Source organism: Nuphar pumila, chromosome 5 (assembly GCF_984573655.1).
Source record: "Nuphar pumila chromosome 5, dmNupPumi1.hap1.1, whole genome shotgun sequence".
In the NCBI taxonomy this organism is placed as follows: Eukaryota; Viridiplantae; Streptophyta; class Magnoliopsida; order Nymphaeales; family Nymphaeaceae; genus Nuphar; species Nuphar pumila.
Genome location: NC_143253.1, coordinates 15,105,693 through 15,133,473, shown reverse-complemented (window position 1 = coordinate 15,133,473; position 27,781 = coordinate 15,105,693). Strand labels below are relative to the sequence as shown.

The following is a 27,781-nucleotide window of genomic DNA, read 5'->3' as shown; positions in this document are numbered from 1 at the left end:
TGGTCTTACTTTCTTGAGGCGGAAAGTGGTTTTCAAAATGTGGACTAGAATAATTTGAAAGAATATGACACGTCAGCGAACGACGTGGGAACCGCCTTTCCCACGCGGAAAATGGGCCACTCCTCGAGATTGGACGGGTCGGATAAGGTCGCATTATAGTAGATCCGGATCAGAATCCGAATTCAAAAATTAGGGGCAATCCTGGTCCGAATCTGGATGCAACCTTATTCGATACAGTAGAGTTGAATCCAGATTATAATTGTAAATGATAATTCTGGATTCAATAAGAAAGGCTGAAATAAAAGCCTGTGGGCTTAGAGAGGACACGGAGTTCCCTGTGGGTGGCCTGACTCTATCCGCATCCAGGCTGGAATTCTTATCTAAACAGATAAAGGTAAAGCAACGGAAAAAGTAGCATAGATGTGAATTGTTTTTCCAAGGATGACGAGGGCTGCACGTTTTGCACAGTGCTGTCAGGAATTGTTTTTTGATATTTCATTTTTATGTTTTTAATAACGTGTACTCAAAGTAATCAAACCTACCATAAGAGAAACCATACCCGAACCAGATAAGAATTACATGAACAAGACTCAGGCCATACTCGGTAAAATATTATTTTTTATCATTTTTGCAATAAAAATTATTGGGTCTTCAAGTCCGAGTCTTGTATAAATTTTCATGAACTATACTCGAATTCATGTATTAATTGAACCTTCGGGTCCAAACCCGAAATCGGGTATTCTTATTTATCATTGTAGTCGGACTCTGTTGGCATTGGTGGAGCCACATTGAGTGCCCACCCTGACCCAAAAACTCACAAATAGGAGGTTCAGGTCACGGTTGGGTAGTGTGCCAGTGCCCACCCTGATAAGGATCAGGTGACAGTGCCCCACCATGATCATTTATGTGCCCCCTCTCCCATTCGAGTCTATCTCTCTCTACCCAAAAATCCCCCATTCGAGTCTATGGGTGGAGCATAGCGGAGCAGCAAGGCAGGACCTGGATCCAAGGAGGGGCCTGCTGGCCCATGTGGGGCCCACCTTTGGGTTGACCTCCAATTGGGAGGAGCCTAGAAGGGCGTGAAGAGGGGAGACTCCAAGGAGTCTCTTGACTTTAGGAGAGCTCTTGGTTTTGTAAAAAGCTCTTAGGTTTTCTAAATTATGTTTAATTTTCTTTAAGTATTTTTTGTTAGAGGTGAAGGTTTTACGATGCCCTTAAGCCTATATATAGTGTTTATTTTGTAAGCTTGAATCACGAATTGAAATATTGGAATTCTCTCTCTCTTATTTTCAAGAGATTGCCCCCCCCTCTCCCTTAGGGACATTTTTCTCTAACTCTCTCTCTCACCTTCTCTTGGCCTCTAGGCCCAAAAGCTCCCTTTCTCATCCTATGTAAAGGGATCCTTCCCCTTTTTGAATAGGCGTCTCATATTCTCTTACTTATGTATGAATCTCTCTTGCTCGCTCTCATAGTGGGTTAGTGGCAAACCTCACCAGGTTCTTCGAGTGACCAGAAGTCACCACCAACAAACCCCCTCTTGAGTTCTCTTTAGTGGAGTTTTTGCCATGATGTTGGAGCTAGGTGGAAATCACAAACCAAGGATGTGCTTAGTTTGGAGTGATTTTCCGGTATGATCTGGTACTCTTCATTTCCCTTGACAATATGCAACATATGGTGATGATTTTGCATGTTTTAGGAATTGTGGTTGGAGTGAATTGAATCATGGAGGAATAGCATGCTTAATATTGTGTTTTCATGCTTTGTTTATGGGGATTTATGCAATTGAAGTGAATGACGTTTTGCCTATTCAATGGGACCTTAATATGATGTGAAATCACTATATAAATTTTGTTTTGGAACAAATTAGGAAGATTTTTGTGTTTTGGTTTGTGACGATAAAATGCAGTTTAGTTCGCCTCTGGGGTCGACCCCCAACCTTTAGAATCGACCCTTGGGTCTTAGTCTTCAGTTACGTGCCTCGAGTGTCGACACTTAGATTTGAAGAGTTGACACCCTCGAGTTTTAACACCTTTATGTTATGTCTCAAATGTCGACACCTAGTTTTGAGAGTCTACACCTCTCTAGTTTTGTGCCTTAGGTTTTGACACTCTATTTGGAGAGTCGACCCCTCTCTGTTCTATATCTCAAGTGTCGACACCCAAATTTGGAGAGTCGACACCCTCGAGTTCTGACCCCTTTCTGTTGAACATGTTTTGTTCGCCCAAGGGTCCACCCTTGTATTTGAAGGGTCGACTCCTGCATGCTTGGGTTGACCACTTTCTTATGAAGGGCCAACCCTTGCAGGAAAGAGTCGACCATTTTAGTGGGTGGGTCGACCCTGCAATGCAAAGTCAATCTTGGTTGATTTAGAGTCAACTTCTGCAGCACCTCAGTCAACCCTTTAGGGGTCTAGGTCGACTCTTTTGCTTCTGAAAGGTTTCTTCATGCATTTTTTAGTATGAATTAAGGTGTTTCAGTTGGGATCAGATGAATCCAATCTAATTGTAATGTGATATGGTTGGTGGGACCTCATCTAATTGGTGCAATCACGGTTTATGCTTGGGTTGGCATTAGAATTAGAGGGTTGGCTCATCTTATTATTATTGATTGAATCTACTCTTATTTATTATTAAATGTATCTCCTCCTATCGCTATTGAGTGAATGTCTTCTTATGATTGAATGAATCTCCTCCTTTTATTATGGAATTATTGGACTCTTCTAAGGGTCAACTCTTCTTTTATGCTTTTGTATATAGAATCAATCATCATTGAATCATGTGATCTCTATGAGATGGATACGTGATGTGTTAGAACCAAAGAACTTGGTTGTGCAATCAATTGCAAGAAGTGTTTTGGTATTGATGAGCATGGTTTCGTATGATCGGGTATTGACCCATATGTGGCTGATTAAGAATTGGATATTGATTTGTTTTATTGAGCAGGCAATTTGGGTTGACCTTTGTATTGGCTACCATTATATACGCTATATTTTGGCCCAGACTCAAGTAATGGTATGGTACTTGGTTGTCTGTACTTGAGAGTATATTGGTGTAATTGTGATTGTGGCTCGTACCTAAGGGGTATTAGAGTTTTGGCCGTGAGAGCTAGTACTATAGGTGCAAAATCTAAGATTTTTTCTTGATAATTAAAATGAATAAATGATGAATTACTGGTACATTCATGACTATAATCATGAATTCTTGATTTTCTTGATTTTTCTAATTTTTTTGTTTTTCTTGATTTTTTAATTTTCCTGATTTTCTTGATTTCTATTAATTATGAACCTTTGTCTCAAGTTATGAAGATTATTTTAAAAATAATTGAAAAAGCTAAAATATGTGGACTAAAAAATGAAAGTAAATGATTTGTATATTTTTAACTTATGAATTTTGGATTCGGATCTAATCTTATTGGATTGAACCCATAATGTAAAATGCTTCAAACAACATCATTATTGCTTCAATAGAAATTTTGGCCGATTAGTGGCTCACCTATTAAATCAGATTTAACCTTGACGTTCTTCATTTTGAGGGCATCGAAATCGACTATCTACATGCCCAAACTGGTGTTGATTTGAGTATTTTATTATCGACTGAAGTTCATGCCTAATTATAAGTTAAAAATTAACATTTTTCGATATCAACTAAATTTTCTTGTCAATCCGTATGCATATGATTAAATCAAAGATCACCATGATGATCTACGTTTCGAAGGCTATCAAATTGACTATTTAAATGTTCAATTTTGATGGGTCTCTGGGTCTATACGCCTCTCAAAAGGTTACCATGTCACTAGAGCCCAAGTTTGGGTAAGAAGTCTCTACTTTTCTTTTATACCTTAAGTAATTTCAAAATTTAATAAATTAGGTCTTATAATTGATTTTTTATTTTATTAATAAAATAAATTAATAAATATTAACTTCTTATATTAGAGATAGGACTTTTGTCTCAGCCCATCTATAAATAGAGACCCTCATGAGAATGATTAAAAATGCTAGTTCTATCCCTTTCTTTCTCTATCTTTCTTCTCATTTATTTTGGGCTTTTTCTCTCTTCCAAAATATGAACCCTTGTGCAACCATTAGACCTGCACTTAGTCATTGGGTGATAGTGGAATAGGAGTCGGATCATCTATTTTCTTTATTCTAACTATGAAAATCTATCGTTGGCAGGTAAGATTTACATAGTCGATGTTCTTTATACACTTGGGAGCATGTATGATTTGATTATTTTAATTTTTAACAACTTCAAATATATTATTGAACTGTTATTTATATTTTCATGGTTAAATAAATTGTTTCTTGAATCGAAAAATATAAATATTGCATTTTTCCCAAAAACGATTTTCAAAAATATGCAAAATTAGGGTTTTATTATTATTTCATATTAAATCTAATCATAATATGATTCTTTATAATGTTATTCATGTACTAACCTGTATTAAGTTAGATCAAACAAAAAAATAATAAGATTTTAAAGGTTTTATAATCTTAAAAAATGTTTTTATAAAATTATTTTCTGAGAAAACTAAAGGTATGATGTCTGATAAATTTTTCTTAACCAATTCCAGAAAAAAATTGATAACTCTATGAATACTTATCCAAAAAATCTAAATAAAATCACTACAACTATCTAAACATCTTGATCTTAAATTTAGAATCTTTTTTTCCTCTTTTTGGACACGTGTTGATGCAGATATGTCTATTTCAATAGAGCCTCAATTTATGGCTCTATTTATAGGATGATTTTGACCCATCTTTGATAAACATTGTAAAATCCTATGAAAAGCGACTCTAAATATTTTATAAAAAAATTGGGTGAATCTTAATACCTAATATCAGACTGAGTAAAAAGGTTTTTGTCAAAAATATTTTGAAAAAAAATTAATAAATACATTAATCTGATAAAGATATTAAAGATTACATATTCTAGATCAAAACTTTGTCAAAAAAGGGTTCAATATTTTTTTTAATTATTTATATACGTATTGTTTTTTAGATCTGTTTATTGGGTTGTGTTCTTGAAAGGTGCAGGTAACCATGGTAAAAATACCATGAATTTATATGAGTTTGGTTATTCTTGACAGAATTTATAAAAAAAGGTCAATAAAGATCTGAATTTCTTTTGAAAACCTATGCTTGTAACATGTTAGGAATTTCGGGGTTTAATATGTTTTTGACTTGTATTGCATATTGTTATTATTTATTAATCATATTGCATCAAAAATAATATATTTGACATGTGAGAAGATCTGAATAAAGGTTTACGTAAATTTTATGTGTAAGATATGACTCAATTCACATTGTCTTGCAAATAAAATATCTTAATTGATTTTAAAGAGATACTTAAATAAAATATAATTGTTTAGACTCGTATGTCTTATTTGCTTGAGAAACATGTGTATAAAATATACGCTGAGATGGTTAATAAGATTTTAACGTACCTTTCTTATGCAATTATATCTAAGGTGATATATTGATTTATGTGTTAAAATAATGTATATATGACTTTCATCTTATGTGCATAACTCGAACTACGTAGAAGTTACATATGTTGAGGTTTAGTTGCTTCATATTATGAAATGTGCATGTTCATGTAAGCATGCATAGAACTTGTGTTTTGTTTACGCATGCTTCGAGGTTCAATTTATGAAAATACAATGTTTTTTGTGGCGATGATTGATGTGTAGGATAATATTCTTCTGTATGATATGATTTAAATGTCATGTGATGTGAAATTATGAATGTATGCGATAAATGTTTAAGTTCAATAGTAAATTATGGTTTATGAAACCTTATTTGGTTAAATGTGTGATTTTAATACCATATAAAGTGATGTATGATGTAATGCTTATTGATTGTATACATGTTTGTGCCTGTGTTGGTGGTTATAGACCCTGAGAGTGGTCAATTATATTGATGCATGTATGACAATAATTTTCACTGGATATGGTACCCGTTGAGGAACTGTTTCCAAAGAATTCTCGGTGAGGGTGTATATGACCAAATCAGGTAATACACTATTGCGGTAAGTCCTTATGAGGAAGTGCATTGTCCAATAGCGAGTAACCCGCGGAGACGGTATATTCTTATGAGGAAGTGCATTATCCAAGACCAGACAAGCCATCTGTCTAGGGCAGTAACTTCTTATGAGGTCATACATTTCCCAAACTAGGTGATCCGATGTAGATCTTGTAAATCTTTATTATGAATAAATGAAATATTATGATAAACGGTGATAATCTTCTGAGTTGATTGAGATAGCTAGTTATGAATCTATAGATTTGACTTTTCTGTTGTAACATGATTATATGTTAAACCCAAATATGATAATCAGTTTCTTATTGATTTTAGATCTTGAAATGAGGTTATGACTTTAATGCTTATATTAGCGTATAAGTGAATGACACATCACACACATAAATAACTAGGTTGACTTATTAGGTGAATGACACATTACTTCTACATAGTTTTGTTACAAATGATTGCATTATGATTATCTGATTCGAATATATCACACTTATGTATCATGATTAATGCATATAATGAATATCTAACTGATTTACTTAGAAAGTATGTGCATGTGTTTCATGCTTGAATGACCAAATATGATTTGACCTATTGTTTATAAGAATTATGAATGCATATAAAAATGATGCAATGATTTGAATATATGAGAGCAGAAGTGAGTGATCATCATTATCGTTGTGACGCAAGTGTCACACCTCCGAGTAGAGTTCTCTGAGAGCGACTGTTTCCTCTCACGATTTTGGGCTTCGTCCTTAGGGGATACGACTCAGAGGGCTACTCGGGCATAATAAAATACATAACATAATAAACACCTGAGCTAGTCAGCCTGTTTTGACTTGTTCTACGTCATACCCAAGTAGACCAAAAAATTAAGATGAAACATAAATTACTTGTTCACATTACTTTACTGCACTTTGCTTTACTTTATTTTATATTACTGTAAATTATTCATGTTCCTTAAAGTTAGTAAATCCATGCTCATTGATATATGTCTTGTTCTTATATAGAGTTTGATATTAGCATATTTAAGATTGTTATTCCATATTTGCTTATGAATTTTGAATTCATGAATAACTTGTAGAAACTTTATTTTTGCCTTGTTGATAGTTGATGCAAATTCTGTGATACTTATATCATGCAAGCTTTATGTGTTGTACATTACATTAGCTGTGTGAATTTTACTAGAACTTTTCAAAGTCTCATTCTTTTAAAATAAAATATTTTTCAAGAAACATGCGATGGCCAGAGCGAGTGCAAGAAGATGGAGGGGGTTGTGCATACTGCCAAGGGCTTCTCAATTTATTGGAATTTTAATACTTTTTGAATTGTTAAAGTACTATTTAATTGGACATTTGATCATTAGTTAAATTCTGAATTTCAATTACTTTATGCATAGTCAAATTCTATAAATATATGCGAGGGTAGTAGTTCTTTTAATGTAATATGTCCGAAGATTTAACTAAGAAACCAGTTTATAAAATTGATTTAAAAAATTAATATATTTTTTCTGTGTTTACTCACCTAATAATAACACAAGGATTTTATCATTTGGATGCTTTAACTTTGAACCTTGTTCTATAAAACTATTAAACGTTGGTGCATGCATAGGCTGACTCCTTAGAGCTTGATTCGATTAAGGTGAAGCCAATGATGAAAAAATTTATATAATGGTTCAATCAGATTCGTTAATGGATGATTCTGTACTGGATCTGGTACTAAGAGGCTAAGACATGCTCGCGCTTGCGCTCAGGTGGACCGTCTATTGCTTGGTATGGTTGGAACAAGTCCGTTGATGAGACCATTGCATTATTACATTTTAGAAAGAAAAAAGAAAACAAAGAAAAAAAAGAATAGATTCAACCTTATAAAAAAAATTCTGGTATTTTTGGTTTGAAATCGTTCAGGCTGTTACAATAGTGTATAATGATTATTGGTTGAATGTCATTTTGTTTCGTGGCGATAGTTGTATCTTGGTGAAGACCCTAGTACCGTGATGGTGCGATATGCGAAGTGTTAACTCAAGTTGTGTTAACTTCGAGATTGAAATGCATTGATGAATGTTACTCAATAGTTATGATCTTTTGATAGTTGTGTTATGCCATTAAATGTTAGTGAACCTGTGTTGGGTGGTTTTGTTTTGCACTGTGATGATTTACACTCGCTTTATGATTGTATAAATCTGAAAGACTATCTTACCGTGATCCTCATAATTGAAGTTTTGGCCATGAGAGGCTTTCTAACTGTGTACTTGTATGCTTGTCTAGTGATGTGTGTTAAGTGTTAGATCATGCTAAGACATTGTTGATTGTCACACCCCATTACTTCAACTATTTTTCAAGTGCTTAGCAGATAGGCGGACGGTGCAACATGGAGGACTCACAGACTTCTACCGATTGGACCCGAGATTGCTTTTGAGTATTGTGTTGGTTTTGATACTTTATTCAAAATAAATGATGTATTTTATAATGAATGAATACATGTATTTTTATGCCAAAACCTGGTGTATTGTAATATTTGTTTACAAATGATGTTTTGCAGAACTTTTGTCTTGAACGTAACTTGAACGAGTTTTTGAACCCTGTTGTAAATGTTTTCGCTGTTGTTTTTAAATATAAAAGAAAAGTTTTGATTTTTACATGTTTTAAAAAGGGTTAAACTTTTGAGGGCGTTACACTCACTCTCTTCTCTCTCTTTTACCCCCTGCAAGTCCCCACTTTCATACTTGTTCACCCTATCCATGGGCTCATCCGGTTCACATAAAGTAGTCCTAAGCCTTTCAAGGATTGAAACTACTTAAGCTCTAAAGACGATCCAAACTCTACGTAGAAGACCACATCTTCTCATCGATGAAATCAACTCAAAGTTTGTACCAAGGTGTTCGCTTGTTGCTTCTAGATAAAGACATTTTTCGATACTTTAAGACATCTACACTAAGTCCCAGTAAGTTCAAACCACCTTTACCTAGGCTCAAACCTAATTATGTACCTTCTTGACCCAAACTGGATATAGTTAACTCGTTTAATTATGTATGTTGAGATTTGCAAAATTTAGCCCAACTTTCGACAAGTATTTTTCTCTAACTTGACCTCAGTTGGACCTCAATTTCTAACTATAGGTGCTCTTAGGTGTCCTCAGCCATCCCACAATATCTTAGCCCCTAACTTGATCCTAGTTAGGAGAACCAGCCACTGCACCAGAACCGATCAAACTTGAAACCCATTTTAAGCAATTTTTTTTGTCTAATCCTGAGTTCGTAAATCCCCAATCGAGTAGAGTTTGTCTCTTTGGTTTGTTGTAATGTCTTATTCCATGTGTCTCCAAGCTACCTTCAAAATTTCAGCCATTTATGTTCAGCCAATTAGGAGAAATGACATTTTTCCTAAAGTCTATCATAAATTACAAAATATGTTTTGAACTTGAAACTGTCTTCGACCTACCCGACCTAACTTAGCCTAGGTTTGAACTAAGTTTCACCCCGAGCCTACTTGAAACACATCAACCTAGTATCAGAGCAGACTCGGTCTACTCTCATGCCTCCGGAGATGAACTTCGAGTTCATTCAAAAGCTCATCGAAGAAATTCTTGCAAGAATGAACGATTTTGAAACAAGGCAACAACTATCAAAACCAATATACAAACCATTCAAGAGCAATTGTAGGAAATATGTAGACTTCTCTTAACAAATCAATTTTAGAACCAAGACGGTGGTGGTGAAGCCCATGAGGAGGAGCACAATGATCAGGAAGAGGAAGAGGCGCAAGCTTTCATTCTTGGGTGGTACTGAGAGGAGCAACAAGGTAGTTTGCGAACCAAAAACTCCAACAATTATCTATCTTGCCAACTCAAGATTTTATTCTCTACATTTTTAGAAAAATAATCACAAGAATCACATGAATGATTGTATAAAGTCAAGCAATTGTTTATAACTCAAAATGTATTAGTGAAAAATAGACTAGGGTGTGCAGTTGCCCACCTCATTGTTGAGGATATTCGTCGGTACCGTTGGTGTGAACAACACCACATAATCCTAACTTGGTTTGAATTTGAGCAAGAAATGCTCAAGCACTTTAGACCATCACCCTACGTTAACCACAACATAGATATGAAGAACCTCATGCAAAAGGAGTTAGTCTCGGATTATCAATCAAAATTTAAGGACCTTTGTACCATGTGTTATGATTGGTCTGAATTCGCATTGATATACACTTTTATGAGAGGACTTTGGGATGAAATCCTGATTGAATTAATGGCATTGGACCCACAAACTATTGAGTTGTGTTATGTCAAGGCTAGGGTAATAGAGGAACACATCAAGAAGTTGACTAGTGTGAAGACGCTCAATCAAGCCCCCGACGGGTACAATAATAAAAAATTGGGTAAAAATATTAGCCCCAAATTCAAATTGGGTCATAATGTCCGAACTGAGTTTATCTCTGAGGCCTAAATGGCAGATCGTACAAGGGCCTTTGTTATACTTGCAAGAAAAAATGCACACTGGGTCATAAGTGCAAGACCGTAAAGATGTTTGTAGTTTGTGAAAGCAAAGGAGAGCAAGAATCGAAAGATTCAGAGGAAGAAATCGATCAAGTTCATGGAATCTGATACCATGCCTTGACCAATATGTCTGTCATAAACTCCATGCAGGTTAGGGGGACATTGCAAAAAGGAAGACGTGAAGGTGTTGATCAATACAAGATCGACCCATAATTTTGTTAGAGAAAATTTCATAAAAACCTTGGGATGCCTGACTAAGGATCAACCAAGATTCGATGTTATGGTTGGAGATGGAAGACACCTCAAGTGTTTGTTTGTTTGCTCAGATGTTGAATTGGATCATCAAGGATCCAAGTTCACGGTGGACCTCTATGTGTTGCTCATGAAAAGGATATATATAATCCTTAGGATGTGTTGGTTGAAGACTTTTGGTAAGGTCCAATGAAACGCCTAAGAAAGTGGATGAAGTGGGTTCCAAGAAAGCACTTAAGTTTTTTAAAGCGACTCGTGATGCTCTACTTTGTACCATCATGATAAATGAACCACAAGAGGAGGAAGGATTGGTAGAAGTGCACCTCAAAATGCAAGAGATCCTTAATTAATTCAAGGAGGATTTTTTTGAGACCATCGGCCTACCCTCCAAAATCTCCTAAGACCATTGACTCACTCTCAATCCGAGGGCTGAACCCGTGAGTGTTGATCCTTATCGTTATACGCATTCTCAAAGGGACAGAATAAAAAAACTTGTCCGGGATATGCTCAATAGCGGGGTGATCAGGCCTAGCTCAAGTCCTTATTCCTCATCGGTTCTCTTAAATCAGAAAAAAAGACAACACTTTGTGATTTTATGTAGACTATCGGACCTTGTACGCCATCACATCCAAGGGCAAGCATCCCATGCTCGTCATTGATGAGTTATTAAATGAGTTAAATACAACCCAAGTCTTCACTAAGATGGATCTCTAGTCTGGCTACCACCAAATTCGGATGGTGAAGGAAGACATTATGAAAACAAAATTTAGGACTCACAGTGGTCAATATGAGTTCCTTATAATGCCTTTTTTTGTTGACCAATGCCCGCCACATTCCAATGGGTCATAAACAATGTGTTCTGACCAATGCTTCACAAATATGTTCTCATAGTTTTTGACAAAATATTAATCCATAGCCGGTCATGGGAGGAGCATTTGGAACATGTAAAGGTTGTACTTCACACCTTGAACGAGAATCAACCAAAGGCCAAGAGATCCAAGTGCAGTTTCAGGCCCTCACGAGTGTCCTAACTTGGCCATATTGTCGACAAGCAAGGTGTGAGTGTGGACCCCAAAAAAATTGCAGCAATGCTTTCCTGGCCCAAACTGATGTCTCTTAAAGCCTTAAGAGGATTTATTGGACTTACGAGCTACTATCAAATGTTCGTAAAGAATTACAGAATCATTGTTGCCACCATGATTTTCATGTTGAAGAAGAATGCCTTTGCTTGGACGTAGAAGTTTGAGCTTGCCTTCGAAAAACTCAAACAAACTATGTGTGAGGCATTGATGCTAACACTTTTGAATTTTTCCAAAAGTTCATCTTTGAGACCAATGTGTGTGATAGTGAAACCAGAGCGATGTTAATGCAAGACAATCACCCATTGACTTTCATAAGTAATAACATTTCAAACTGTGTCAAAGCTCTATCAACTTATGAAAAGGAGATGCTCGCTCTCGAGAAATGGAGGTTATACTTACTTGGGAGACACTTCATGGTCGGCACCGACAACAAGAGTCTTAAGTACCTCATGGAACAACATATATTGACCCCTCTCTAATAAAAATGGATTGCCAAGATGATGGGATAAGACTTCGAGCAGCAATATAAGAAGGGACAAGAGAACTGTGCAGTCGACACTCTATCCCAACGATTTGAGGAAGAAAGGTTAGAATCTCTCATGGCTACCTCATAAGGTGTATTGGTAGAAAGACTCAATTTAGAAGATTTTTTTCCTAGTAGACTAGGCAATTTTCACGGAGAAGGGGATGATATAGATCCATTGGTGACCCAATTCGTATAGGCCATAGGTGGAGTAGAGCAAGCATGGATTCAACCCAATTCGACATTAGGTGGAGCAGAGCGTGATGTGAAACGAAGCAGCAAGGCAAGACCCATATCCAAGGAGGGGCCGGATGGCCCATGTAGGGTCTACCTTGGAGGAGCCTAGAAGGGCGTGAAGAGGGGAGACTCCAAGGAGTCTCTTGGCTTTATGAGAGCTCTTGGTTTTGTAAAAAGCTCGTAGATTTTCCAAATTATGTTTAATTTTCTTTAAGTATTTCTTGTTAGAGGTGAAGGCTTTATGAGCTCCTTGAGCATATATATAGTGCTCATTTTGTAAGTTTGAATCATTAATTGAAATACTGAAATTGTCTCTCTCTCTCTCTCATTTTCAAGAAATCACCCCCTACAGAGACGTTTTTCTCTAATTTTCTCTCTCTCTCACCTTTCCTTGGCGCCTAGGCCCTTACTCTCTTATCTCTCTTCTATACCTTATAAGTCCCCACCTCCAGACTTGTTCACCCTATTCCAGGGCTCATCCGGTTCACATAAAGTCAGGGGCGTAGCTAGGATTCATGCGAGGGGAGGGCAAACAGGGGTGTAAAAAAAATTTGTGTGATAGTCGGGGGTTCGAGGGCAGCGCCCCCGGAATTTTTTTTTTTTGAGATAAAAAAAAATGGCTACAATTATTAATAAAAATCTATTTCATATGGACAAATCAAACTATTTGCTGCAGTCAGGGCTGGGCTAAAAAATGGATAAAAATCTATTTCATATGGAATCAGGGCTGGGCTAGGACTGGGCTTTTAAAAAAAAAAAAATTAACTGTTTCGGGAGGCAGGACTGGGCTACAGCCCAGTCCTGCCCCCCCCTAGCTACGCCTCTGCATAAAGTAGTCCTAAGCCTTCCAAGGTTTGAAACTACGTAAGCTCTAAAGAATATCCAACTCTACGTAGAAGACCACATCTTCTCATCGGCAAAATCAACCCAAAGCTCATACCAAGGTGCTTGTGTGCTGCTTCTGGACAAATCAGACCTTGCCTAATACTCTAAGACATATTCCGTAAGTCCCAGTAAGTCAAAACCACTCTCATTAGGCTCAAACCCACTTATATACCTTCTTGACCTAAACCAGATATGGTTAACTTATCCAATTCTATATGCTGAGATTTTTAGAATTTAGCCTGAATTTCGATGATGGTTTCTTCCTAACCCGACCTCAGTTAGACCTTCAATTTCAACTGTAGGTGCTCTTTGGTGTTCCCAGCTATCCCACAAAACCTTAGCCCCTAACACAATCTCAGCTAGGAGAACCAACCTCTACACTAGAACCGGTCAAACTTGAAACCCAATCTAGGACAAAATTCCTGTAGTCTGATCTCAAGCTCATAAATCCCCAACCGAGTGGAGTTTGACCATGCGGTTTATTGCAGTGTTTCTCCAAGTGTCTTCGAGCTACCCTTCAAATTTTAACCATTTATGTTGAGCCAATTAGGTGACATCACATTTTTCTGAAGTATGTTAGAAATTACATAACCTGTTTTTGAACTTGAAACTATCTTTGACCTAACTCAGCCTAGGTTCGAACTCAGTTTCACTCAGGCCTTCTTGGAACACAACACATATGCAAGTACATGATGACAACATTGATATATTGAAATAATTCCAGACCGATGCTAATACAAAGCTTTAGAAACATGCAGAAGCCATGAGTAGCTGGCCTGAATTTTCCTCTCTCTTATCGCATCAAGGAGCACTAAATTTCTTGAGGTATGCCAAAAGGTTAAGCATCACCTCCAATTGAGGTAAAGATAGAGTTGAGAAACATTCTTCACATAATTGAGGACTTTTGGCAGATACCATTAGAAGTGGTTTTTTAATCTAAAAGCATCAAAGATCACTTGCCAAAAAAACACAAGATAAACGAAAAAATAAACCATATAGAGAAATTAAAAGCATCTGAATACTAATTCGTAGGCAAGATATTTTCCAAAAACTTAAACCAAAATCGAATTATTTAGGAAAAAATGATTTATTTCATGCTCAATCAGTTGTTTACAAAGAAAACCTTCACAAGTTTTCAAACAATTTCAATCGATTCTTTCATGATTTTCTCACTTTTTTCTGAGAAAACAAACACATTTTCATTAAATAGCGAGAAATGGTGATTTTCAGTGGCAGATTCATCAACTGACTTGCCGCTCAAATGATTCATCCATAAAATGGCTGGTTTACCTTGGTTATAGGGCACATTTGGAAGAGAGAAAAACTTTCATAAGAAAAGAAAGTTTTTGATATGAGAAGTCTTTTGCTTGTTTATATAGCATGAGAAAATGTGAAAGGATGAGAGAGAGGGTGGTGGTGGTGGTAGTGAGCTCTGTAACAAATATCGTGAGGTTTATAAATATCTCGCGATAATATCGTGAGAAATTGCCTGAAACTTTAAAACGGCAATTTCTCATGAGATTTTCAAACCGTGACAAATATCACGATATTTACCATTTTAGCATATATTTATTGTGAGATTTTTATTTTTAAATATGTTTTATTTATATTTTCTTATAAAAATATTTTTTTATATTTTATAATTTATTTTTTATTGCAGAGATTTTGTCAAAAAAAAATGCAAGATTTAAAAAAAAATTCAAAATCTCCCGAGCTTTTGACTCTCGAGATTTTGCCGTTTTTAACTTTTGTCACTATGGTGGTGAGATGGGTGGTGGGGAGTGTAAAAATAAATTCTCTCTTTGTTAATAAACATTCGGCCACAGAGGAATGTTTCCTATTAAAAAGTGTACTTTTTAATAAAACTCTCTCCGTGAAAAAGTCTCTCTCGTTTGGAAGAGTCGAAAACTTTGTACCAATTTTTCCATCTTGCATCATTTTTCTTACATCTTTCTGGCTTCCGAAGGTACCCATACAGACTAATCACAAACACCATAGGAAATAACCACTACTTTTTCTTCACAGGAAAATTACTAGGGGTCGGTTGTGATTGGGCGATGGACAAGTAGCGGTGAAAGTGTTAGGGTAAACCTCAATAAAACCAAACTGAAGTAATCTTAATAGTCCTGTGGGTCAGCTCACTACAAAACTCGGGCCAGTGGCCCAAATTCAAACACCATTTTCTGTTTGCTGCCCTACTGGATGCTGCACCCGAGTCCACGCACATGGGCAGCAGATTCAGTGATCGGGCCGAGTACTTGGCCTGCCTTTTATGGCTGGCTCAACCATGGCCATGCGTCCCATGGAGCTTGTGTTTGTGAAAGGATACAAAGCAAAGTGAATCGATCTTGAATCGGCCTTTCTTTACCATCAGATGACACGTGTTAAACAAAAAAGTTCAAAAAATACAAAAAATATAACACCTTTAAAAAAATAAAACCAGTAAAAATCATTAAAAACTCTTTTAAAAATATTTAAAAATTTAAAAATATTAAACCGAACCAACCCTTCCTTTTGTAAAATCGATTTTGTGCCGATTCTGTACGATTCTTACAAACAATTAGGATTTTATCCAATATACGACTGAATTTGATTATGTTTAGTTGCATTTTGGTAAGCTAAAACCGATTATAATTGGATGCTGATATGATTTTAATTTTTTGTTGACGAATTCAACAAATATCCGAATTTAACCGTTTACATGTAACTGTGCAGATCTGGTATGAGGTTTTCACTATCCGAATTCCAGCCCTATTAGCCAACATCCGGTTAGTCATTTATCGAATATGGTATTGGCCACATCCAATCCGAATCCCAACCGTTTACATCCCTACTTGGGCTGGGCGGTGTGGAGAAAACCAGACCAGCGCAGTAGGGACCGACAGACCATCCTGGTGTTCAGCAACGTCAATCTCTGAGATGAACGGCCCTAAGTTAACCAAGCGCAGAAAAGGAGCTCTTGTTCCTCTATAGATTGAAACAGCCGTGATGTACACACCAAACACTTGGGAGCTCAGTATCTGTTCACTCTTTCCTCGTACATGGTGATTATCTGTGCATGGGACCTTTCAGAAGCGTTAATTCGCTCTTAAAAGGCCTTTATACGCAATGCCCATCTTTTGTTCACGCTAGATTCATCCAAACCTTTACTAAATTTGGTGGGGAGAAGACCAGGGCTATACTTAATTTGATGAGCCAAGGCAACTTCTCCCCAACACCAAACGCCTATTCTAAACTCTTGCTTGAGTGCAACAGTTCCAGATGCAAGTACGGATGCACCCAGATCCAAGCCCATATCATAAAATCAGGATTTAGTGAGAATAACACATTGGGCAATCATCTGATCAATGTTTACTTCAAATTTAGGAGTTTTGGAGATGCCTACCAAGTGTTTGCTGAAATGCGTGAACCGGATCTTGTATCTTGGACTGTTCTTATCACTGGGTATGCTCAGAATGGATTTGAAAAAGATGCAATCTTAGCATTCGCAAAGATGCATAATTTGGGTGTGAAGTCTAATGAGTTCACGTTTCCGAGTGTGCTCAAAGCTTGCTCTAATATGGCAGTTCTATACGAAGGAATGCAGATTCATGGTGTGGTGGTTGTCACTGGGTACGAGTGCGATGTGTTCGTCGCCAACACGTTGGTTGTCATGTATGCGAAATGTGGGAAGCTTCCGGAAGCACGCCGGCTCTTCAACAGAATGAGTGAAAGAAATGTGGTGTCATGGAATGCTTTATTTTCTGCTTATGTGAAGAATGATTGTAGTGAGAAATCCATCTTTTTGTTTGATGACATGATTTGTTGTGGTGTAAAGCCTGATGAATTTAGTTTGTCCAACTTAGTGAATGCTTGTACTGCTTGTGAGGATTTGAGTCAAGGAAGGAGAATTCACGGTTATTTGATACGACTGGGATATGACATTGATATATTTTCAGCTAACGCACTTGTTGATATGTATGCAAAGCTCGGTGATATTGAGGATGCATTGCAAGTTTTTGATGGGATATTACAGCCAGATGTTATTTCTTGGAATGCTTGCATTGCGGGTTGTGTTCTTCATGGATGCCATGAAGAAGCTTTGGAGCTCTTGGAGGAAATGCAAGGGTTGGGAGTTGTACCAAATATGTTCACATTGTCCAGTGCACTTAAGGCTTCTGCTAATCTGGGGTTGCTGAATTTAGGGAAGCAGATCCATTCACATGTGATCAAGACTAGTTTCAAGTCTGACATTATTGTAGGTGTTGGCCTTCTTGATATGTACTCAAAGTGTAGATCTTTGGCGGATGCAAGAGAAGTGTTCGGTTCCTTGCCTGAGCAAGATTTGATTACATGGAATGCACTGATTGGAGGCTGTGTGCAAAATGGAAAGGAGAAGGAAGCTCTGTCTCTAGTTTCTTGTATGAGGAAGGAGGGAGTTAATTGGAATCAGACTACTCTATTTACATTGCTCAATGCTGCTTCTAGCCTACAGGATGAATTAACTTGTAAACAGATCCATGCGCATGTTCTGAACTCTGGATTTCAAGAAGATATTTATGTCACAAACAGCCTTATTAATGCCTATGGTAAATGTGGTTTGATAGAAGATGCTAGGCAAGCTTTTGAGGAATGCATAGATAGAGATGTTGCATCCTTCACCTCTATGATGACAGGTTATGCTCACTGCGGACAAGGTGAGGAAGCATTGAAGCTATTTCCTGCAATGCTCTGTGAAGGTCTCAGGCCGGACCGATTCATATGCAGTACACTCCTCAATGCATGTGCTTATTTATCTGCATTTGAACAAGGTAAACAAGTGCACACCCATGTTGTGAAATTAGGGTTTGACTTGGATGTGTTTTCTGGAAATGCTCTAGTCAATATGTACGCAAAGTGTGGATGCGCTGAGGATGCAAACCTTGCTTTCCTTGAGATGCCAGAGCGAGGAATTGTTTCATGGTCTGCTATGATTGCAGGACTTGCACAGCATGGGCATGGAGTTAAGGCTCTTGACTTGTTTGATCAAATGCTTAGAGAAGGTGTCTATCCCAATCATATAACTTTAGTTAGCCTTATATCTGCGTGTAATCATGCAGGACTTGTTAAGGAGGCTATTTGGTATTTTGAGTCAATGAGAGAAATGTTCAATATAGAACCAACACAAGAGCATTATTCATGTATGATTGATCTTCTTGGCCGTTCAGGTAAGCTGGAAGAGGCAATGGAGCTTCTGAATCGAATGCCATTTGAGCCTAATGCTACAGTATGGGGTGCTCTTCTAGCTGCTTCAAGGATTCATGGCAATCTAGAGTTGGGCCAGCGAGCAGCACAAATGCTTATCAGACTTGAACCTGAAAAGTCAGGGACTCACGTGCTTCTTGCAAATATGTATGCTGCAAAGGGCATGTGGGACAGTGTGGCTCAGGTGAGAAGAATGCTGAAAGATAGCAAAGTGAAGAAGGAGCCTGGTGTTAGCTGGGTTGAGGTCAAAGACAAAGTTCATACCTTTATAGTAGGAGATAGAAGTCATTCTCAGACAAATGAGATATATGCAAAGCTAGATGAGCTAAATGATCTTATGAATCAAGCTGGGTACGTGCCTAAGGTTGAATATGATCTGCATGATGTGGAGCAAAGTGAGAAGGAGATACTTCTCTTCCACCACAGTGAGAAGTTAGCTGTTGCTTTTGGACTGATAAGTACTCCTCTTGGGGCTCCTATCCGAGTGAAGAAAAACCTTCGAATTTGTGGTGATTGCCATACTGCTTTCAAGTTCATATGTAAGATTGTTTCACGGCAGATTATCATTAGAGATATCAATCGCTTCCATCACTTTAGGGATGGTTCATGTTCCTGTGGTGATTATTGGTAATTAACAAGACAGGCAAGGGAAACTTCCTAAATTGATTATTTTATTGGCATTGGTTTTGATGTTCAGTGACTACCTTCTGTGGCCAAATTTTTGTATCAATGGCCGTGTAGTATCTATTATACAAAGCATCATCTTTCCTGGTTGTTGATAATGAAGAGGTGAAAAGGAGGCTTAAAATGGATATGATGAGATGCTTGGTTCTGGTCTTTGGAAAAAGATTAAGGTATTGGCATGGTGATCAGTTCATTCGTTATCATCTCCCCCTTTTCTTGGTTCTTGTTCCCTTTCTCTTTGCTGCAAGAGTATGTGTGCATGCATGCATGTTGTTGTATGCATCTGCGTTTGTAGGGGTTGACTATTATAAAGACTATATGTAGAATTTCAAGAGATCACCACCTCATAATGATTAGGATAATGAAATGCATGAGATTCTGTTTTTGCAGGATACAGGTATAAAGTTAAAAGCCAAAAGGACTGCTTTTTGGAGTTTCTCCAGGTGCTTGGTTGAAAATGAAAAGACAGGTCTCAAGCCGTAGGATTTAAACAGACATCAAGAAATGATTACTATGTTATCTTGCCACATTTTGCTAGTTAATGACCATTAAAATGCTGATTACTTTCACTGCATTCCCTTGCTAGAGTCTAAATGGATAGCACGATGTAGTTCCTTAGAGACCATGAAATTGCTATCATGATGTAGCTCTTGAATGAAGAACTGGAAGGGGAGAGGAGTGATACATTTGGTAGCCAAAAGGATTGCTGATACTGGATCAAACAAGGTGTGTGAATCACTGTGGTTCTTTTCTCTTTGTAGCCAATTTGTGGATGGCCCTAGAGTAATTTGAATCTGATACATCTCAGTTGAGACATTGAATACTATTGTGCAATGTGTGCTATTAGCTTTCTAAATCACTCATGCTGTACATATCTTTTAGGAAAGTGATGTTCTTAAAAAAAAATTCTGAACATGGGCTCTATATTTTTTCTAATATTCTGTTGAGCAATTAGTATTGGTTGATATGATGCATTTGTTAAAGACAAAATTTAAACTGTATTTGTCATTGAGTGTCTTGACTCTTGACTTTATATGTTTTCTTTTTTGTGCCTTATTCTGTCCTTTTAGTTTTATCTGTGCATTTGACTTGTTTCATCTGTGCATTTATCTTTCGGTTCATAATTTTTCAAGTTGTCTGCTGTGCTTGATGCATCAATCTAGATGTGCTTGCTGATCAAAGGTCTTACCCTTATTGTGCTTAGATGGAAATGGTTCCAAAACAAGTACCATGAGGCTTGGAGCAGATGTAATTTTTTCTCTCTTGTTGTACTGGGAAAGATGGAAAGATGTCTGGATTCTAGCATGTAATAGAAGCTCTATATATAGTGCTCCTTTTAGTTGGTTTTTTCCTATTTAATGATAATGACGAAAACACTTATGAGGATGCTATTTGACAATGTTACATTCGTCATTTGCTGAGAGTTTTTATGAATAAATATTAAAATGTAAAAATGTTAAAATGTAAACAGCACATATATAATAATAATATTATTATTATTATATTATTATATATTTTTGTATTTATACTTTTTTATTTTTTTGTAATTTTTCTTTTTGTTTTTGGTCTAGTTTGTTAAAGTTCCGGTTGGAACTTGACCAACTTTCTAGCTGTTGGAACTAGTCCAACGGCTAGAATTCTAGCCGTTGGACTAGTTCCAACAGCTAGAAGGGGAGAGCTCCTTATGAGCTCTCCTTAATACTCTTGTATAAATAGGGGTGCATCCCTTTGTGTAATTTATTCCTCTAAATGCTTTTTAAGCATTTTGCTCTCATAAATAAAGTGTTATTTATTTTTATACTTTTCTATTTATACCCTTTTATGGGTCTTGTCTAAAGTATCTTTTAGATACTTCCTTTTGAGTAGATTCAAGTGCATTCATGGATCCTACCATTTCATTACATGGTATCAGAGTTACGAAACTCTTAGATCTTGAAAAACTTCTGCCTCGATTTCTGTGCCTCTTGTGCAAAGGTGTGTTATCACCTTGTTCTTACAAAAAGTGTTTCGTCACTTGCAAAGGAGTGTTTTATCACTTGCCAAAAGAGTGTTTTATCACTCTTCTATCGACTACAAGAGGATCCATTTGGAGAAAAGGACTTGAGCAACAACATTGTATTGTATTCCTTTCTCCCTTTTTCTCTATTTTCCTTTTTTTTCTTCTACTTACTATCTTCTTCACACCCTTGTAAGTTGTAAATGATGGATGACCATGATAAGGTCACCATCATACCCATGAAGTTGAATGATACTAATTATGTGATGTGGGTTTCAATTATGAAGCACCACGTATGGGGAAAAGGCTTATGGAGAATAGTGGATGGTTCCGATTCGAAACCTAAGCTATCTCTCACCAAAAAAGAGGGTGATAAGAAAATCCCTCTAACGGAAGAGGAGAAGACTAAGGCTCTAGCCTCTTATGAAAAAAAATGGAAAGAGTGGAGGATGGGGCATGCAAAGATAATGTCATGACTTATTAATAGCGTAGACATTAAAAAATGTTCTAGCCTCGCTAAATTTGAACATGCCGATAAGGCATTGGAATATCTCAAAAATATGTATTCCCTTAAAGATATTGCCCATGTGTGCAATCTTCAAGAACAAGTTCGAACATTAACTCAAAATGACAAAACTATTCATGAATATTATAATGAGTTGTCCGAACTTTGGGAAAAGTTGGTTATTTTAGAGCCAAAATGGCATTACGCCAAAGATATCAAGCTTCGTAAAAAACAACTCGATATGAAACACTTTTACCAATTTGTGAATGGATTAAGGTCGGAATTTGAATCCACCAAATCGGTTCTACTTCATTGTGGTAAAATCCTTACTATTGTGGATACTATCGAAGAACTAACTATGGAGGAAAATCGTCTTAGAAAGAGTACTCCAAAAGTTGATGATGATTCACTTCTAGATGTGTCTAGACCAGGGAATCATACTCACACTTATAGGTCGCCTCATTTTGGGAGACAGAGTGGTGAGTTTGACAAAAGAAAAGTTATTTGTCACCACTGTCATTAACCGGGGCACTATAGGCCTCAATATCCGAAGCTAAAAAGGAGAGACGAAAAAAGGGTTGCATCTGTTGAAACTGAGCCAAAAGATCAAGATGCACCTGTTTCCATGGCTCAGCTGATGAAGATTCTTTAACCTCTTCTCAAAGGGGTGTCCTCTTCGACTGAAGCCTCAACTGGAGCGGTAGTTACATCTGTATCCGGTTCAGGTAACTTCCCTTGGCTCTTAGATTCTGGTGCTTTATTTCATATGACCCCAAATGCTAAATGTTTCCGAATGTCTTAAAAATAACTCAAGTATATCAAAAGTTTTTACAACAGATGAAACATCTCTTGAAATAAAATGAATAAGATGTTTTGAAAGTTATCAAAAATCCAAAACTTTTTGTATTACAGAAGTTAGATATATCTCAAAATTAAATTTGAACCTTTTATCTGTTTCACAAATTTCTGATTATGGATGTAATATATCCTTCTCTTCTGATGGTTGCTGGATACATGATCGCCAATCAAGGAAGCTGATTAAGGAAGGCCATAGAGAAGGAGGACTATATTACATAGACTTTTTGGAACTACCAAAGAATGTATTTTGTTTAAATGTTTAGAAATTAGAAGCAGAATTATGGCATAAAAGACTTGGCCATCCTCATATGTCAAAAAATCCAATACTTTTCAAGTTTGGAAAAATTTTGTAAATCTGAAAATTTTGCTTGTAAAGACTGCATTCTTGGTAAAATGAAAAGATTACCTTTTTCTAGTAGAACTTTTGTCTCTACAAAACCTTTTGAGTTAATACATTCAGACATTTGGGGACCCACACCAGTTATCTCTAAAGGTGGTTATGCGTATTATGTCATCTTTGTTGATGACTTTTCTAGACACACTTGGATTTATTTTCTTAAACATAAATCCGAAGTTTTTGCTCACTTTCAAATATTTCATAAAATGGTCACAAACAAATTTCAAAGTAATATTTCTATTTTTCACACAGATTCAGAGAGAGAATTTATGTCTGAAGAATTTAAAAACTATCTTAATCTATATGACATTACTCATCAACGATCATGCCCCCACACACCTCAACAAAATGGTCTTGCGGAACGCAAGTATCGCCACATTATGAAAACCACTTGGACTTTGCTAATTGCAAGTCAAGTTCCAAAAGGTTTTTAGGCTGAATCCGCTCTAACTGCCACCTATCTCATCAATAGAATGCCATCTTCTTCATTAAAAAATACATCTTCAATTGAAAAACTTTATGATTTAGCTCCAGACTAATCTAGATTAAGAGTTTTTTGTTGCAAATGTTTTGTATTTACAAACAAAAATGATACATTCTCCCCTCGTGCAATCCCATGTGCCTTTTTAGGATATGCTGAATATAAAAAAGGCTACAGGTGCTATGATCTTCAAAATAACAAATTATATGTATCAAGAAATGTGTCTTTTCTAGAAAAAGAAAGTTCTTTTGAAAGTGAAAAATCCAAAGATATTACTGCATATTCCTTTTTAATCGATTTAACTTCAAAATTCAATGAAGAGGATTTTGAATATAACTTTGACAATTATCAAAGTCCTATTATTTTTTAAAATGATAGCGAAGACCAAACCAGTAGGGATGTTGGTCTGCAATATTTAAGACGAGGAGTTGGAGAGCAACACCCACCATGTGCATTAGAAAGGTTTTATGAAGTTCCTCCTTGTAGGACTTCTAGAATTTCTCGACCTCCAAAAAAATTTGTCTCTTACGAATCTTTTTCACCCTTGTATAGGGCAACTCTTGCATTAATTCAATCATATGTTGAACCTTCCTCATATTCTGAAGCCAAAAACCATGAAGAATGGGTTGGAGCTATGAAAACATAATTGGATGCATTAGAGAAGGGCAACACTTGGTCCATTCAAGACCTTCCTCTCGGAAAGAAACTTATAGGCTGAAATGGGTCTATAAAGTCAAAACCAAAAGTGATGGGACCCTAGAAAGATATAAGACACGACTCGTAGCCAAAGGTTATGCTCACGAGGATGGCATTGAGTACGAAAAAACCTTTACCCCTGTGACCCATATGACTACTGTTAGAACTTTGATTGCTTTGGCTTCTATCAAAAAATGGTTTATATTTCAAATGGATGTAAAAAATGCTTTCTTAAATGGGAGTCTTGTTGAAAAAGTCTACGTGGAAGCTCCGCATGGTATTAGTATTCCTAAGGGTAAAACACTTCGTCTTGAGAAGGCCCTTTATGGCCTCAAACAGGCACCAAAAGCCTGGTATGACAGATTTGGTCATGGCGTGACTAATATTGGATTTCATTCTTGAATCAATCTGATACAGGTATCATCATCCTTCTTCTTTAGGTGGATGATATGATCATCACTGGAATCGACAAACAGGGAGTTACCAATATCAAAACTCTTCTTAAAACTCATTTTAAAATGTTTGATTTAGGATTATTGAGATACTTTTTAGGAATAAAAGTTGCTTATTCCCCTCGTGGGTATTTGATATCTCAATCTAAATTTGCTTTTGATATTGTTTCCAGGTCTGACATTACAAATGATAAGAAGGTGGACACTCCAGAAGTGGTCAATGTTAAAATGAAAATTGATGATGAAGCGCGTCTTGATGATCCCACTCCGTTCAGACAACTTGTTGGAGCACTTTCCTATCTCTCCATAACTCGGCCAGACATAACACATGTTGTACACACAACTAGCCAGTTTCAACATGCTCCCACTTCTGTTCATATGGGAGCGGTTTTACCTATTATTAGATATTTAAAGAGTTTTCTCTCACGACGACTCTTCTTGTCTGCATCGTCACCATTAGATTTAATTGCTTATACTGATGCTGACTGGGTAGATGATCCTAATAATAGACACTCAACCACTGGTTTCTATGTATTTTAGGTGAATCTCTAATATTATAGAGGTGCAAGAAGTAGCAGAAGGTTTCTCTTTCCTCCATTGAAGCTAAATATAGTCATGGAAACCGCCACAATTAAAGTTGTTTGGCTCAGGCGACTGCTCGTTGATATGGGAGCTGAAGCAACACAGGCCTCACGAATGTGTTGTGACAACAAGAGTGTAATCTACATCGCAAGCAACCGGACTTTCCATGAGTGCACCAAACACATTGAGATGGATTGTCACTATGTCAGAGAGGAGTACTTGCATGAAACCATTGATCTGCCATATGTTACGTCAGAATACCAATTAGCAGACTTCTTTACCAAGCCTCTCGCGGCTCCCAGATTTCACTTCCTCTTAGACAAACTTTCGCTCATTGTACCGTAAATTTGAGAGGGAGTGTTAAAATGTAAACAACACATATATAATAATAATATTATTATATATTTTTATATTTATACTTTTTTATTTTGTTGTAATTTTTCTTTTTGTTTTTGGTATCTAGTTCTATTAGAACTAGATACATCTAGTTTGGTCAAGTTCCTTTTATGGGTCTTGTCTAAAGTATCTTTTAGATACTTCCTTTTGAGTAGATTCAAGTGCATTCGTGGAGCCTACCATTTCATTACAGAATAAACCACCAAATTAGTTCTTGGAGTCTTGCTTAGCAGAGTGGTAGTCTTTGCGACAAGATGGTGCAACCGAAAACTAACCTTGTCACTCCTTACAACCAATGCAGGCTCATGGTCACTATGTTGGCTGCTGAAGGGAAATGGTAAGCTACCAATCTTAAAAGTTCAACCTCCCTGTCATGGCACATCTGCATTCTTGGCTGTTGATTATACAATGAAGAGGTCAAAAGGGAGACTTCAAACGGATGTGATCAGATGCCTGGCTCTGGTCTTTGAGAAGATTAAGGTACTGATCAGTTCATTCCTTGTATAATTTGTTCCTGTGAAAGTTGCAAGCAGAACTCTTTCTCAGTAATCTTTTTGTTAATGATCTCCTTATTTTGTTGCAGGTCCCAAGCCAAAGGATTTAAACAGAAGACAAAAAATGATGACTTCATTATCTTGCCACCTTTTGCTAGTTAATGCCCATTAAAATGCTGATTGCTTTCTCTGCATTCCCTTACTAGAGATCATAAAATGAATAGCACGATGTAGTTCTTTAGAACTATCACATATGATCTGAGTTGGTTTAGTACTTAAGGTAGGTATGCAATATAATGTGCAAAATAATTAGAACTCATTGTTGTTCCCATTCTTTGCAAATGCACATACATCCATTAAATTCAGAATGTCAGTAACTTCTATTGGTGAAACATGAACCATGAAAAATCAATTTAACAGCGGAAGTGCAAGTACAACAAAATCCTTCTTTGTAGAACTCTGAATTCTATCTTTTATATTAAGATTTATACCATGTATTTGTAGTGCTCTAGAAAGATTGTTTGATTAGAACCTTCAGGATCCTTTCTTCAATATGAGATAGCGAAATTTTAATCAAACTACAGGTTTCCGCTCTTTAAAAGAGTTCTCATGCTAATATAATAAAGTTAGTAAGTGGTTCATCCCGACCTGAATCCAAATCCTATTAGTCAGAATCGGTAGCCAAAACTGGATCAGATTAAAAATCGGATTTGGATTTGGTATTAATTTTTTTATTGAAATCCAAATCCGAATCCGATTAAGTGTAAATATCAGGTTTTGGACTAGTCGGAGCTGGATGCGGTTGTATCTTTTTCCATCCGACTTCGAATCCAAATCTGATCAAGTCGGATTCGGTAATGCCTATATCCAACCCATTGACATCCCTTGTGAATGCTATCCACCATTATACTTAGTGCCTACCATATTCTCTTCCTTCCTCTCTTTGTGCCAATTTCAATATATTATCATATTTTATCACTGTTTTGTTTCTGCCATTTTATGCCTCATAAAACTTGCAGTCCCTGTTCTATCTGTTTAAGCACAAACATTTGTACTTACAGTCTTGATCATGGATTTGACAAACAGTCATGCATTTTGCAGCATCCTGTGGCATCCAACTGTAGACATGCTAAAGATGGCCTTTTGACTGTATATTAGTTGAGTCAACTGATCCTGAAAGTGTAGCTTTGTCTTAGTCCAAGTTGGTTAAATCTTTTATTCTACCATTTCCTTTTATTATCATATGACAAGGTGCACCTTATTTTTGAACATAAGATCTTCACTGATTCTAAGAGAAAATAAATACCTTTTCTTGGCTGTTGCAGGCAGTGTGGTTAAACCCACTCTTTTCTATTCTTGTCTTCTGTGTTTTAGCTATGATCCTATATTTGACATTTTGACGGTAATTTGTTTTTTTTGTTCCTAAAGGAAAATTTTGGTTTAGACCGTAGTGAATAATTAGTCCATACAGGCCCAAAGGGAAAATTAGCATTTCCTTACCATTTTTTCCTAGATA

General features: G+C 36.6%; 1 long non-coding RNA gene and 1 pseudogene across 1 annotated transcript; both read left to right on the top strand.

The window, feature by feature from the left end:
* Positions 1-16,994: 16,994 nt before the first annotated feature.
* LOC149836900 (pentatricopeptide repeat-containing protein At3g57430, chloroplastic pseudogene) lies at positions 16,995-19,355 on the top strand (annotated as a pseudogene).
* A 346-nt stretch (positions 19,356-19,701) lies between these two features.
* On the top strand, positions 19,702-26,634 carry LOC149836899 (uncharacterized). The gene is made up of 3 exons (XR_016432071.1): positions 19,702-20,134; positions 26,073-26,251; positions 26,355-26,634. It is a non-coding gene; the product is annotated as an uncharacterized LOC149836899 (long non-coding RNA).
* Positions 26,635-27,781: the final 1,147 nt, after the last annotated feature.